The sequence below is a fragment of the Tachyglossus aculeatus genome, chromosome X2, assembly GCF_015852505.1.
Source record: "Tachyglossus aculeatus isolate mTacAcu1 chromosome X2, mTacAcu1.pri, whole genome shotgun sequence".
NCBI lineage: Eukaryota > Metazoa > Chordata > Mammalia > Monotremata > Tachyglossidae > Tachyglossus > Tachyglossus aculeatus.
In genome coordinates this window covers 21,013,968-21,030,135 of record NC_052100.1, presented here as the reverse complement: position 1 = coordinate 21,030,135, position 16,168 = coordinate 21,013,968, and positions in this window count along the sequence as shown.

The window sequence follows — 16,168 nt, the reverse complement described above, 5'->3', positions numbered from 1 at the left end:
CACGGCCCAGAAAAAAAGAGCCCAGGCCTGAGAGTCAGAGGATCTGAGTTCTAATCCTAGATTGGCTATTCACCTGCAGTGTGACTTTGAGCAAATCACTTAACTTCTCTGTGCTTCAATTCCCTCATTTGCAAAATGGAGATTCAATACCTGTTCTTCTTCTTAATTAAAACACAAACTCCATGTGGGACCTGATTATCTTGTATCTACCCCAGCACTTAGTACAGTGCTTGGCACATAGTAAGCGCTTAGCAAATATCATTATTATTACTATTATCGTGGGGCGTTGTACTACAGGGTAAGATATCAAACAATTCTGGCTCCTCTGCCACTAACCTCCTCACTGTGCCTCATTCTCTCCTGTCCCACCATCGACCCCTGGCCTACGTCCTACCTCTGGCCTGCAATGCTCTCCTTCCTCACATCCACCAAACTAGCTCTCTTCCCCTCTTCAAAGCCCTATTGAGAGCTCACCTCCTCCAGGAAGCCTTCCCAGACTGAGCCCCCCTTTTCCTCTGCTCCTCCTCCCCTCCCCATAGCCCCTACTCCCTCCCTCTGCTCTACCCCCTTCCCTGCCCCACAGCACTTGTGTATATTTGTACATATTTATTACTCTAGTTTATTAATGTTGTGTATATATATATATAATTCTATTTATCTATTTTTGATGCTATTGATGCCTGTCTACTTGTTTTGTTTTCTTGTCTGTCTCCCCCTTCTAGACTGTGAGTCCGTTGTTGGGTAGGGATTGTCTCTGTTGCCGAATTGTACTTTCCAAGCACTTAATACAGTGCTCTGCACACAGTAAGTGCTAAATAAATACAATTGAATGAATGAACTTGCCACATGCCCTCTGCTCAGCCCTGACTGCCCCCATGTCTGAACTGTAAGATAGAAACATGTCTATTCCTTGCTCAGCATCCAATTCTGGGAAACTCTCAAATCTGTTTCTGATCCTAGGCAGCAGGGTACTCACTAAGAAATGCCAGCCTATCTCTACATTTGGGCCTTTGACCTATCTGAAGAAATCATACAGGCCCCTGGGGCCTTCCTCTTTGAGACTGAATGCTCACTGAACAGGAGAGCCCATAGCTTAGTGGAAAGAGACAGGACTGGGAGACAGAGTTTGAATCCCAGCTTCTCCAGATGCTTGCTGGGAGGCCTTGGGCAAGTCAAAGTTCTGTAACTATGTTATAGTCCCAACCAGGAGTGAAAACATGTGCAATGGCAGAACTGAGTGTACCATGCAGTAGTGGCATGATATGGCTGCCAGAATCCTTAGATACGCCAGTGATGGGTGGGTGCTTTAGAAATCCATGAATAATATCATGGGCAAATTCTGGATTTGGGCTATGGAGCTGGGATCTGGTGGGCACATCCGTGGTTTGTAGTTCAACCGGAGACTCCCAGTGTAAGGCCACCTGCATTCTATCCCATGAGTTTGCAGAGGAATGGAAATCTGGTTGCCTTTACAACAACAAAATTGTTGTTTCTTACCTGTGACGTTGTGTTTTGTCCTTCTTCTAATGTTTCGCAGGCTAATAACAGACTCCTCAGCAGAATTTGAGTTATTAGTTGTCATGTTGGTAAACTGAGGCCCTGGAAGCAGGAAGAGTTTTCAATTAGGTTTGAAGAGATTTCAAATGATGTCTTTTTCTTTCTCCCCAGCAGCCCAGCCAGTGCACCTTTTGATTTAGTTATTCATATTTTAGTCGTAGCATCGATGATGGTAGATTTGTGCTTAACGGAGAACTCATTCCTGGAACATGAATAAAGCTATCGGCCAAGTTAATTTTATTTAGCTAACATAAAACTAGACTCCTATTTCACTGGGCTCCCTTCTGATGTTTTAAGAAAGTCTCTCTCTAGGGTAGTAATCATTTTCATTTTGTTTTATTAAACTTAGATGGAAAACCATTTGCCCTCATAAAGAAGTCCCTTAGCCTGAAGATACCAGTCACAGAGTGTGCTGATGGTTTTCTCCATGAATTCAAAAACAATAAGGATAATAGGCTCTGCAATTAATAACAATAATTTATTCTTATAAAGCATCTTTCAGCATGGGGAGTCTTTTCCTAGAATATATTTTTCAATACGGCAATAAGGGAAATGGAGGCAGAGAGCTGAAACGGAGCATGGGCAGAGCTGCATGCGGTGAGATTTGGGACAAACCAGGTATCCTGACCCCCCAGCCTGGTACATCAAACATGCAATGCTGCCTGTTCTAGAGATCTCCCAACCAATCAATCAATCAATTGACATTATCTATTGAGCACCTACTCTGTGCAGAGCTCTGCACTAAGCACCTGGGAGAGTTCAATAGTACTTGGAGACCCGATCCCAGCTCCCAACCCAAGGAGATTATGAAATGACCATGTGAAAATGAAATCTCTCCCCAAGGTAGATAGGCAGGGAATTGCCTGGAAATGTCAGAATCTCTTTCCTTTACCTCTGCTCACTTGCCTCACCTTCAAAGCCCCAAACCCTGCCTTGTGTTGACATTCATTTCAAACAATACTGAGAAACAGAAGCCTGAAATAAAACACACTTATCAAGTTCTTTTCACATATGCCTTAACCTTTCCATTCAACACAAAGGGTAGCCCAACCTATTAATAAGATGCATTTCATCTGAACTGGAAGTTTCACTCATTTGCCTAATTAGGCACTAATTCATAGTCGATGAGAAAAAGAAAGAGGTTTGATTTACAATATGGTTCATAATTAAATCATCGGTGGTGAGGATGTGAAGAGGAAGGAGGGGGCAGAGGAGGGGAAATTTACCTTGCCTCAATTTCTTTGTTACCTAAAGGAAAACAGAGTCTCTGGCTGTAAACCTTTCCCCCGCAACCCCCAAATGTTGATAGACTTAAAAGGGCCTAGCTATCCTTTTATTCCTTTTCTTTTTGCCTAAAATCCTGATTTTTTGTCGTGCAGGGTGGCTTCAAAATCCAATGTGAACTTTCTGAAGCACCTAATGATCCATTCTATTATCCCCCAGGACAAAGCTGATTTCAGTGATTTCATGGAGAACTGCTTCAGAAAATACCCTTTTTTTCCCTTTGCTTCCCCTGCGATCCCGAGGGCCTTGAATCATTTTGATATTTGTAGACCTTAATCGCCCCAACCAGCCAGAAAAACTCAATGTACAGGGCAGTGTAGGGACATGAGGAGCTAAGCAACCTATGGACTGCAGCCCCTGGAGGGAATGGTTACATTTAGCCAGCAGTGGCAAACCTGCCTGGGGCTCATTTGTCAGAGGCTTTTCAAAGCTCCCTTGCTAACCAAAAGGCCCTTGGACTGTCTTGTCGTCCCTTCGAACACATTCAAAACCTCGACTTACTGTCTTTTTCTCCCGTTCCGCCTTGATTGTTTTTGTTTGTCCATTTCACCATAAACATGGCGTGCGCACTTAAAGAGATTTGAGCAAGTGCTAGCCAATATGAGGAGCGGATGTCACAGGATTGACTGTGCTAGGATGATTCAGAGTGCAGGGAGCTAATAGACTCCAAATCAGATGCTAACAGTAAGGCTGGTTTATTCATTGTGTGAAATTTTCAAATTCCCTCATCATCTGGGGCTGAACAGTAAATCATTAATCGAGAGGGCACAGGGGATACCTAGCCTACAACTGAAGGCCTGGAGGTGGCCTGGAGAACTCAGCTAATCCTTCCCCCTGACTAAGGGCAGAAAGACATTGAGTTTAGGGAAGCAGTGGTTTCTGATTGAGGGACTGGAACCTGGCCATGTGACTCATGCCCCAAAACTTTTTGGGCCCTGCCATCTTTGCTCTCACCATTTCAGGGGCAGGGGAGTCAAATTAGGTTGGAGGTGGGCCTAAATAGGGAGCTCGCCAAACATAAGGATATGGCCTGCACCGGGCCTCTCAATGATGAAAGAGAGGCCAAGACTGACATAATCTGAATCCATCATTCTGTAACACAAGGTGCTACAGGGATTACCCTCTTAGCCTTACTTACCCTTCTGCTCATCCCTAAACCAGGGATTCTCACTGAACATGCTTCTTTCCCTCCAGGGGTTCTCAGTTGTTGATCAGTTTAGGGAAAAACAGGGTCTTCTTGATTTGCTGGTATCTGAACAGTTCAGTAGGCTCGATGAAAGAGAACTGGGAGATTCTGAATCCCAAGGCGGGACAGGACCCTGAAGCCTCTTCATAGACTCAGCCCAGACAGTTGAGAATGTATCCTGTAGTTATACATCTTCGTGGAAGCAAAGTATAGCAACCCATTTCTACGTCTAAGAGTCCTTTTAGTCTGGGAATTCTTTAGTCCATCTACCCTAAATCCATCAAGATGCAGCTGTTTCGATATTTTCTGTTCCATTAGAGAAAGAGAACAGTGGGTCTAACATCCTTCATCAAATCACCAGGCATCCAACCTTCCATTTTCCTTCCTCCCCCTGCCTCCCTTCCTACTCTAGTCTGTTGATTTATAAAAATCCCTAAATTAAATTCAGAAAAGGAATATGGTTCAGGCTACTTAGTCTTGCTGGGTTAAAATGTCGCCAAAGGGTAGAATGTACAGGGTGGGTACATTCTGTGCAGTGGCTAGCACTTTGAACATACCCAGTGAATAGCCTGAAGTCAGTTATTTGTACAAAGTGGTTTTCTAACCCAGTGTAGAGATCAGGGATTCCTGAACTGATGGAGCATTAGGAGTCTGATTTAAACCCCAGAAAGCAGTTAGAGTCTGAGTTCAAGCTGAAACTCGGCAATGATGCTTACCATTTCTGTCTGCAGGGGACAAACAAATCTTGGTGTGAGTTAAAGACAGGTTGTCAATCCAGACCTGCTGCCTTGGTCTTAGCATTTTTTTTTAATCTGGAGAGTTTAGTTCAGGCCCCAATTGACTTATAGAGGGGAACATTTCTATGGTTGGATTTTTTTTTTTCCAAAGCAAAATGAAGCAGCAGGAGGTCATGGAGAGAATTGTACTGATCAATCAATCAATCATATTTATTGAGCACTTACTGTCTGCAGAGCACTGTACTAAGTGCTTTGGAGAGTACATAACAATATAACAGACACATTCCTGCCTGCAACAAACTTATAGTCTAAAGGGGGAGACAGGCATTAATCTAAATAAATAAATTACAGATATGTACATAAGTACTGTAGAGATGGGAGGTGGGGAGTAAGTCAGGGCAGTGCAGAAGAGAGTGGAAAAAGAGGAATTGTGGGCTTGGTCAGGGAAGGCCTCTTGGAGGAGATGTGCCTTCAATAAGGTTTTGAAGTTGGGGAGAGTAAATGTCTGTCGGATATGAAGAGGGAGGGCGTTCCAGGCCGGAGACAGGACATGGGCTAAAGATCTACGGCAATATATATGAGATTGTGGTACAATCAATCAATCAATCAATCAATCATTCAATCAATCGTATTTATTGAGCACTTACTGTGTGCAGAGCACTGTACTAAGCACTTGGGAAGTACAAGTTGGCAACATATAGAGACAGTCCCTACCCAACAGTGGGCTCACAGTCTAGAAGGGGGGAATAGGGGTACAGTGAATAGGTTGGCATTAGAGGAGTCAAGTGAGTGGGCTGGGTTGTAGTAGGAGAGTAATGAGGTGAGGTAGGAGGGGGCAAGGTGATTGAGTGCTTTAAAGCCAATGGTAAGGAGCTTCTGATTGATGCAGAGGTGGATGGGCATCCACTGGAAGTTCTGGAGAAGTGGGGAAACATGGACTGAACCTTTTCGTAGAAAAATGATCTGGGCAGCTGAGTCAAGTATGAACTGGAGTGGGGAGAGACAGGAGGCAGGGAGATCAGCAAGGAAGCTGATACTAGGTGGGATAGGAGAAGTGCTTGGATTAATGTGGTAACAGTTTGGATGGAGAGGAAAGGGCAGAATTGAATAATGTTGTGAAGGTTGAACCGACAGGATTTAGTGATAAATGGAATATGTGGGTTGAATGAGAGAGAGGAGTCAAGGATAATAACACCAAGGTTCCAGGCTTGTGAGACGGGGAGAATGGTGGTGCTGTCTACAGTGATGGGAAAGTCATGGGGAGGACAGGGTTTGGGTGGGAAGATAAGAAGTTCTGTTTTAGACATGTTAAGTTTGAGGTGATGGCAAGACATCCAGGTAGAGAAGTCTGGAAATAAGAGTGGGGATCAGGACTCCTGGGTTTATCCACTTAACTCATAGCCTTAAGCATCCTAACCAATCTACTTCCATGGTTAGAAGTTTCCAGAGAGGCCTGTGGACATTCCTGCTCTACTGTACTTCCTCTTCTTTCACACCACTTCTCACTCCAAGTCGCTTCTGAGATATATAGCCAAAGCAACCTCTCTTTGAGCAAGGCTAATGAGGGAAGACAAAGGCAGAGGAAGCAAGAGTGTATGGCTGCTAGTTGGATGCTGGATGTTGGAAATGTCTGGAAAAGGATCACTTTGTCTTTTTAAGGGGAGTTGCCATGGGCTAGCAATGAAAATAGGAATCTTAGTGCTTTCATCCAATGGCTCCACGCTAGGCTGCTGGACTCAGCAATAACCCCAGAAGCCCCTCTTGTTGAGTCATCTCCAGACAGAGGAGGATAGCCCTGAGGATGTCATTTAACCCAGCTCACTTTCTGGGGTCACCACATCAGTAGATACTGGCTAAGAACCTGTGAACATGCATCCCACTGACCGTCCAGGCAGAAAAAGAGTGGAATGGTAGACAAATCATTTTGTCAGATTGAATTTTTCACAAGTCAGAGCTGTTCTGAGTACTGCGATGATGGCTGAAATAGTGCAAATGACTCTGCATTTCTCTCATGTTCAAATAATTCAAGTGACTAATTTTTTTTTTTTACTGGATTTTAATGGTCGAAACCATCACGATCATGGAATCCCAGCATCCTGGAGTTGAAAAGGAGGATCTCAAATTGTCCCTGCCTCTGTCTCTAGCCACTACTGCCCCTATCCTCAGCTCAGATGCTGGGGAGTGAATCCTTTCATGGAATCCTAGGGCTGGAAGATCATCAGCCCATCAATCCATCAATGGTATTTATTGAGCACTTACTGTGTGCACAGCACAGACACTAAGCACTTGGGATAGTACAGTATAATAGCATTGGTAAACGTGTTCTCTGGCCACAAAGTCTAGAGGGGGAGAAGACAGGCATAAAAATGAATTACGGATAAGGACATAAGTGCTGTGGGGCTGTGGGTGGGATGAATATCAAGTGCTTAAAGGGTACAGATCCAAGTGATTAGGTGACATAGAAGGGAGAGGGAATACCAGGTCGAATCACACATCTATGGCAGATGAGGATCACTTTTGCTTCTAAATATCTCCAAAGAAGACGATCCCGTAACCTGTGTCAGCCACCTATTCTATGTGTTAACGTTATTGGCACGAAATAGTTCTTTATGTCTAACATCAGTCAATCAGTCAATCAAACAGTGTTATTTATTGAGCACTTACTTTGTGCAGAGCACTGTTCTAACCACTTGGGAGAGTACAATACAAGAGAATTAGCAGACACATTCTCTCCCTGATTCTTCCACTTGAGCCCATTTCCTCTTACCCCACTCTGACCACTTGACCACTGTCCTCCCCTCATGTACCTGAAGCCCGTTTAAAAATAGTCAAATGATGATGCATGTTTTCATTACAAAAACAATAGCTGGAGGAATCGGAGAGGGAGAGCCATTTGCACACCTGCAAACTTCAAGGCCACTAGCTGGCCTAAAGAGGAAAGACCAGCTAGGGGCAAGGGAGGGTACTAAAAAACTATGGACAGGAAGTGGGGTGACCCCTGAAAGCTAAAGTGGCCACTGACAGTCCATGCAGACACTAGACAAAGAGGTGGTGTCGCAAGCATAACAATGGAAACAACGACCTACACACCATTTTGTGGAAGGCTGCCTGGGACCACCTGAATCTAGAGAGAGTTTTTCCGAGGGAACCCCTTCCCCACCCACCCATGCTCCAGAGCCTTTGCCTTTCCTTCCCAGGTTCTTCTGAACACAGGCCCTTCCGTCCAAGCCATGAAACTCTTCAGCAGGAGCAATTTCAGTTGGAGGCTAGGAAGCAGCCTGGCCTAATGGAAAGAGCACAGGCTTGTGAGTCAGAGGATCTGGATTCTAATCCCAGCTCTGTCACTTGTTTGCTGTGTGAGCTTGAGCAAGTCACTTCACTTCCCTGGGCCTCAGTTACCTCACCTGTAAAATAGGGATTATGACTGTGACCCCCGTATGGGACATGGGCTGGGTCCAGACTGACTATCCTGTATCTATCCCAGTGCTTAGTATAGTGTCTGGCACATAGTAAGCACTGAATAAAAAATGGGAGGATTGTCTCAAGTCCTAATTTGCTTTATTCCTATTCATGCACCTAGTATCATTTGCTGTTTAAGTCAGTACTGACTCATGGTCAGTGAATTGTCCTCACTGAGACCTAGGTCATCCATAGCCAGTCATTGGAGAAGCGGCGTGGCTCAGTGGAAAGAGCACCGGCTTTGGAGTCAGAGGTCATGGGTTCAAATCCCGGCTCGGCCAACTGTAAGCTGTGTGACTTTGGGCAAGTCACTTAACTTCTCTGGGCCTCAGTTACCTCATCTGTAAAATGGGGATTAAAACTGTGAGCCCCCCGTGGGACAATCTGATCACCTTGTAACCTCCCCAGTGCTTAGAACAGTGCTTTGCACATAGTAAGCACTTAACAAATACCATTATTATTATTATGCCTGCAGCTATCAATTTCTGTCTGCAAGGCTTACTTTTTCTTTTTCAGTGCTATTGCTAGACAGAGATGCTACAGCCAAAGTAGTGTGCTTAAAACCCTTTCAAGCAGGTCTGACCAAACATCTGGCAAGAGAATTGCACAGGGAGAAAAGACCAGAAGAACTACAAAGCGCAGGATTCAAAGAGGCTGGTTTAGTCCACATGTCTCATGAGATACTGGGGAGTTTGGGGAAGACTTCGGCTTCTCTTTCAATAATGGGAATGCAAGACAGAGTTTTCCTCAGAGGAAACATGGGGGAAAAAGTTTCAGTTTGGTGATGATGATGATAAGTATGGTATTTGTTAAGCACTTACTATATGCCAAGCATTGTTCTAAGTGTTGGGGTAGATACAAGGTAACCAGGTTGTCCCACGTGGGGCTAACAGTCTTCATCCCCATTTTACAGATGAGGTAACTGACGCACAGAGAAGTTAAGTGGCTTGCCCAAGGTCACACAGCAGACATGTAGCAGAGCCGGGATTAGAACCCATGTCCTTTGATTCCTAAGCCCGTGCTCTTGGTGCTGTTTTATACTCTGGTCGCATACTCTGTTTAAGATCTACCTGGGTAAAAAGGAAGCTAGATTGAGCTAATTTGTGGTTATTTTTGTCTGAAACCTCATCCTTTTACTTCGCCTAGTGGAAAGCCTTTGGGGGTCTGGTTGACTAAGCACGTGATGAGTATGATTCGTGAATCAGGCAATCAAGCTTTGCATCTGCAGCTTTAAACCTCAAGGACTTTAAATAACATTCTGTAAATCATAGTTTTTGCCTCTCTCCATTGGTATTTCCAATTTTCCAATCTACACTTTGACCATTATTCTGTTAAGAAATCTGATCCAGCCATGATTTACCGGGGTCTTTCCTGAACTATCAGCAAGATTCTGGCTGTCATTTCTCATCCCACATTTCCTTTACATTGCTCTGAATCCCAGATGGTCCCAGATGGTCAATAATAATTGTGCTATTTTATTAAGTCTGAGTTTGGTGTTGTATAGTTAAGTGGCCCCATATCAATCTCATGAAGAAAAAGGTTCTGAGACTAACAGCACTAAACAACATTTGCTTTTATAAAACTTTTTTGAGTTGGTTAAAGATCTCTGGGAGGAGAGTCCACAGATATCCTTGGTAACCTTGATGGCCTCACAACTCTGAAAGAGAGGATGCTCTCCTTTACATGTGATCAAAATTTGCGGTGCTGTAAATCGAGCAAAGTGGGAAGTAAGTGGCTTTCAGGCCCTGTCTGTACTGTTAGAGCAAACAACTGAAGTTGGAAATATTGGTGGTGTACCTGGACAGAGAACTACTCAATATGGTGCATAAATTGTTTGTCTCAGTAAGCTATCTCAGTAGCAACACAAATCTTCATGGAGGATCCAGGAGTCCTCTGGTGGCTGGAGCAGGAGCCTGGGAACTAAAATTCCTGGGTTCTATCCCTATGTCTTCTCCTATAGACTGTAAACTCTTTGTGGGCAGGGATTGTGTCTACTAACTTTATTGTATTGTATTTTCCCAAGTGCTTAATACAAGTGCTCTACACATAGTCACCTCTCAGGGTTCAATCAATCAATCAATCAATCGTATTTATTGAGCGCTTACTATGTGCAGAGCACTGTACTAAGCGCTTGGGAAGTACAAATTGGCATCACATAGAGACAGTCCCTACCCAACAGTGGGCTCACAGTCTAAAAGGGGGAGACAGAGAACAGAACCAAACATACCAACAAAATAAAATAAGTAGGATAGAAATGTACAAGTAAAATAAATAAATAGAGTAATAAATATGTACAACCATATATACATATATACAGGTGCTGTGGGGAAGGGAAGGAGGTAAGATGGGGGGATGGAGAGGGGGACAAGGGGGAGAGGAAAGAAGGGGCTCAGTCTGGGAAGGCCTCCTGGAGGAGGTGAGCTCTCAGCAGGGCCTTGAAGGGAGGAAGAGAGCTAGCTTGGCGGATGGGCAGAGGGAGGGCATTCCAGGCCCGGGGGATGACGTGGGCCGGGGGTCGATGGCGGGACAGGCGAGAGCGAGGTACAGTGAGGAGATTAGTGGTGGAGGAGCGGAGGGTGCGGGCTGGGCAGTAGAAGGAGAGAAGGGAGGTGAGGTAGGAGGGGGCGAGGTGATGGAGAGCCTTGAAGCCCAGGGTGAGGAGTTTCTGCCTGATGCGCAGATTGATCGGTAGCCATTGGAGGTTTTTGAGGAGGGGAGTAATATGTCCAGAGCGTTTCTGGACAAAGATAATCCGGGCAGCAGCATGAAGTATGGATTGAAGTGGAGAGAGACACGAGGATGGGAGATCAGAGAGAAGGCTAGTGCAGTAGTCCAGACGGGATAGGATGAGAGCTTGAATTAGCAGGGTAGCGGTTTGGATGGAGAGGAAAGGGCGGATCTTGGCAATGTTGCGGAGCTGAGACCGGCAGGTTTTGGTGACGGCTTGGATGTGAGGGGTGAATGAGAGAGCGGAGTCGAGGATGACACCAAGGTTGCGGGCTTGTGAGACGGGAAGGATGGTAGTGCCGTCAACAGAGATGGGAAAGTCAGGGAGAGGACAAGGTTTGGGAGGGAAGACAAGGAGCTCAGTCTTCGACATGTTGAGCTTTAGGTGGCGGGCGGACATCCAGATGGAGATGTCCTGAAGGCAGGAGGAGATGCGAGCCTGGAGGGAGGGGGAGAGAGCAGGGGCAGAGATGTAGATCTGGGTGTCATCAGCGTAGAGATGATAGTTGAAGCCGTGGGAGCGAATGAGGTCACCAAGGGAGTGAGTGTATATTGAGAACAGAAGGGGACCAAGCACTGAACCTTGGGGAACCCCCACAGTAAGAGGATGGGAGGGGGAGGAGGAGCCTGCAAAAGAGACTGAGAAAGAACGACCGGAGAGATAAGAGGAGAATCAGGAGAGGACGGAGTCTGTGAAGCCAAGGTCAGATAACGTGTGGAGGAGAAGGGGGTGGTCCACAGTGTCAAAGGCAGCTGAGAGTTCGAGGAGGATTAGGACAGAGTATGAGCCGTTGGATTTGGCAAGCAGGAGGTCATTGGTGACCTTTGAGAGGGCAGTTTCCGTGGAATGAAGGGGACGGAAGCCAGACTGGAGGGGGTCGAGGAGAGAGTTGTTGTTGAGGAATTCTAGGCAGCGCGTGTAGACAACTCGTTCAAGGAGTTTGGAAAGGAATGGTAGGAGGGATATGGGACGATAACTAGAAGGTGAGGTGGGGTCAAGAGAGGGTTTTTTTAGGATGGGAGAGACATGGGCATGTTTGAAGGCAGAGGGGAAGGAACCAGTGGAGAGTGAGCGGTTGAAGATGGAAGTTAAGGAGGGGAGAAGGGATGGAGCGAGAGATTTCATAAGATGAGAGGGAATGGGGTCAGAAGCACAGGTGGCCGGAGTAGCACTTGAGAGGAGGGAGGAGAGTTCCTCTGAGGATACCGCTGGGAAGGATGGGAGAGTAGCAGAGAGTGTTGAGAGCCGGGGGGTTGGAGAAAGGGGGGAAGAGACTTTGGGGAGGTCGGACCTGATGGATTTAATTTTGTTAATGAAGGGTTGCACCTGGAGAGTTTCCAGTACTCTACCACTCTCGACTATGGGAGGGAGAGTCATGCAAAGGCATATACATTCCATTCCTAGTGGCTAGCAAGTGGAAGGCAATCTGCTATAAGTCAAAACTCACCTGTGCTGGGCAGTAGCGACATGGGAGAGAGTCGAGGGCAGAGACTCAGGTTTACTGCGCAGAAGGAGGCAATGGTAAACCACTTCCGTGGGGTATTCTGGGAGGGAAGTGTCCACGCCGTCACTATGGGTCAGAAACGACTCAACAGTGTAAGACTACAACAACAACACATAGTAAGCACTCAATCAATGGTATTTATTGAGTGCTCACTATGTGCAGAACATCCTACTAAGCCCTTTGGAGAGCCCAATACAACAGAATTAGCAGAAATGTTACCTGCCCACAATGAGCTTACAGTCTAGAGGAGATACTATTGATTGGTTGATTGAGAATATCCACATCCTTTCCCGTGCCTCAGTTTCCCTCAATCTATGGTATTTATGGAGTACTTACTGTGAACAGAACACCGTAGTAAAGGCTTGGGAGAGTACAGTACAATAGAGTAGGTAAACATGATCCCTGTCCTCAAGGAGCCTACAATCTAGCCTTCTTCTAGACAGCCAAAGGAACCCTTCCTCCCTTCTTGCCTGACAAGTGAGCTGTAAAATGGTGACTGGACCCAATTTGTGATCTCTTTTCTTAATTTTTAAATTGTATTTGTTAAGAGCTTACTATGTACCAGGCACTGTACTAAGCACTGGGGTTGATACAAGTTAACCAGGTTGGACCCAGTCCCTGTCCCACATAGGGTTCACCATCTTAATCCCCATTTTACAGATGAGGTAACTGAGGCCCAGAGATGTGAAGTGACTTGCCCAAGGTCACACAGCAGGATTAGAACCCTTTTCTTCATGAGATTGGTATGGGGCCACTTAACTATACAACACCAAACTCAGACTTAATAAAATAGCATAATTATTATTGACCATCCCAGATTCAGAGCAATGTAAAGGAAATGTGGGATTAGAAATGACAGCCAGGATTAGAACCCAGGTCCTTCTGACTTCCACACCCGTGTTCTATTCACCAGGCCACGCATTTGTTTCCACGCTATTTTAATCCTGAAATCCTTCTCTTCCAATTCTTCTCCTCTTTGAATCCTATGAACCTCTTGGGAAAGCAGTGTCATGGACATTGAAGGAGTTACAGAAACAGTGACGTTCACCAGGTAGAAAGATTTTGCCCTTTTTAAAAGGGTTAAATTCAACTTTTATCATTTGTCATAGTAACTAGTACTAAACTGAACTTGGGTTAATCAATGCATGAAAGATGCTATAACATATTCAGAGGAGGGATATTAGTCATAGTGCTTGCGAGACAGATAAAATGAAATCCAACCACCTGTTCAGCTGAGCTTGATCCACTCATTCTTTTAGACATACAAAATCCTCTGGCAAGTGAACAAATTCACGTGCCTGTCCCCAAGGAACAAGGTCTATTTTAGAGGAAGTGATGCAGCTGACGGGTGAGTGCAAGCAGCTGTGACCCATAGTGCTCCATTCCTTATCCATTAGGGCCCTCCTGGATCAGGACATATCACCCTCAGGTATTGAGTTTTTGTCCTACTCCCCTAGTGGGGATCCACCTAAGGGGGAGTGGGGGAAGGGGGAAGGAGGAAGGGCATTTAAGATAAAGGTGTTAAGGCTGCTGATTGAAGATGAAAAACACTGATCAGAATTCCCCTCTGAGGAAATATACTTTCGGGGGAACAGTCCTTTCCCCAGGAGCTGTAGAATCTTTTTCTCTTTTTGTGGTAAGGGCAGGTGTTCCCTAGGGTAACTGCCCAAGATGGAAGGTGGGTTGGACTAAAACAAACATGAACCCTCCACACCCTTGAGCCATGGCTCTCTATGAGGGATGATCATGGGGCCAGGCCCCAAAGAACCGGTGCTGCAGGAGCCTGCAGTTTTCATTTTTCCCAGGCTCTGAACTTGCTGTGGCACATGGACTGACCCTCTCACTCCCTTCCCCCTTATTGTACCTACTACACAACTTTGCGGCTACTGGGCTTGTCTGATTTGAATCCCCCTGGCAATCCGCTCCGCTTCTGAGCAGGTTTTCTCTAAGTTGTGGGTAAATGCATCAACCAGTTATTATTTTTCTATTAACAGAGAGTGCATTATTTTTCCTCTGCGAAATACTAATATCTGGCAAAGAGAAGCCCCATATATCATCTGCTGAGGAGCTTAGATTGGAGAAAGCTGGATAGAAGGAATAAGCCTTTGAAGTTAGAATATGTAAACTGTTATTATCTGTTTACTCTTAATTACCTCCTATTCTTATTTGTCTTCCTTTAACGGTATGTCAACCAAAATTTTCCATCCTTTCACTCAGCAGCAGCACCTATAATTAGGTGCACTTAGGTGCACATCTGTTGAGGACATAGCTGTAGTTTAAGCCAAACAGTATCTGGGAGCTGGAACCTTGAGTCTGTCTTGTGTAGGTGCCTGAACGCTACCAGTGCCACCCTCTCCAGCAGGGGGCACTCTGCCTAACAGTGGGAAGTTACCCAGCAGAGGAGTGCTTAGAACAGTGCTTTGCACATAGTAAGCCCTTAACAAATGCCATCAATAATAATAATGGGAGCACCTTGAGCTGTTCTAGGAGCCTCTGAAGTTATATTTTCCACCCTCTTTCCTGCTGATTATGTAAAGCTGGCTCTGCTCTAACTCCTATATGTCTCTTGATCTTCCCCTCCTCCTTAGACCCTCCTTACATTTTCCACTCCATAGCTCCAATACGATGAACCCCAATGCCGGGGAGGGTCAATGTCTGGACAGGCCAGGGTAGGATGGGGAAGAGCCGGTAGAAGTGGAGGAGGAGTGGAAGGCCAGGGAAGAGCCTCAGATCCTCTCTTGCAACCCTCCCCCCAGCCTCCCCTGCCGCTGCCAACCTTGGATCTTCTCTGAGATCATCATCATCATCAATCGTATTTATTGAGCGCTTACTATGTGCAGAGCACTGTACTAAGCGCTTGGGAAGTACAAATTGGCAACATATAGAGACAGTCCCTACCCAACAGTGGGCTCACAGTCTAAAAGGGGGAGACAGAGAACAAAACCAAACATACTAACAAAATAAAATAAATAGGATAGATATGTACAAGTAAAATAAATAAATAAATAAATAGAGTAATAAATATGTACAACCATATATACATATATACAGGTAATAACTGTTCTCCTGTCTAACTGTTCTCCTGCGTCTGTCCCCTCTGATCTCCATCTCCTCCCCTGAGCCATCATGGGTGCCCCACTGGAGCTACAAATAAACAATAAATACAAGATACAAAAGTAATAATAACAGTAAGTGTGTTTGTTAAGTACTTACTATGTGCCAAACACTGTACTCAACACTAGGGCAGAAACACGACAATCAAGTAGGATACTGCCCCTGTCCCACATGGGGCTCACAGTCTAAGTAGGAGGGAGAACAGGTATTTAATACTCATTTTACATATGAGGAAATTTAGACACAGAAAAGTTAAGTGACTTGCAGCAGACAACTAGAATAGAAGTGGGGAGAGGGTGATTCACAGACTAGGGAGAGAGGGGATAAACCAAGGGCATCAGAGAAAGCCAAGAAACAGGGAGGATGAGGCTACAGAGTACAAGGCTATGGAGGACAGGGCGGAGCTGCTATTTAGGCAAATTTGCTAAAATGGAGTTGAATTTTAATTACTTTAATTAGAAATGATTGCCACATCATCAAATGGAACTGAACCCAAATCAAGATGACTCTTCTCTGGATCAGGAGGCCCCTTCCCTGAGTTAAACAGCTGAAGATTACAATTGTAAGAGCAAAACACTTGATGGAGGCAAGCTTAGGGC